We start from the raw sequence: 232 nt of genomic DNA, 5'->3' as shown, positions 1-232 counted from the left end.
GTGTGTGTGTGTGTGATTATGGGGTAGAGGGGGGCAAACAAAAAAAAAAAAAACAGCCTCTGACGAACAGGGAGGCATAGAGTGCCTGCTGAAGTTTCCCTTCTCCAGAATCGCTGCCCCCCTCGGTCAGGGCGGTGTTTAAGTGACCCTGACGGCGCACTTCGCATTGAGCTGCGCCTGAATGGTCTCTGAGCGCAGGTTCAGGTGAGCAGTGTGAGCACCACTTTACTGC

Source organism: Austrofundulus limnaeus, unplaced genomic scaffold (assembly GCF_001266775.1).
Source record: "Austrofundulus limnaeus strain Quisiro unplaced genomic scaffold, Austrofundulus_limnaeus-1.0 Scaffold76, whole genome shotgun sequence".
Taxonomy (NCBI): Eukaryota; Metazoa; Chordata; class Actinopteri; order Cyprinodontiformes; family Rivulidae; genus Austrofundulus; species Austrofundulus limnaeus.
Note: the sequence above shows the minus strand (reverse complement) of the source record.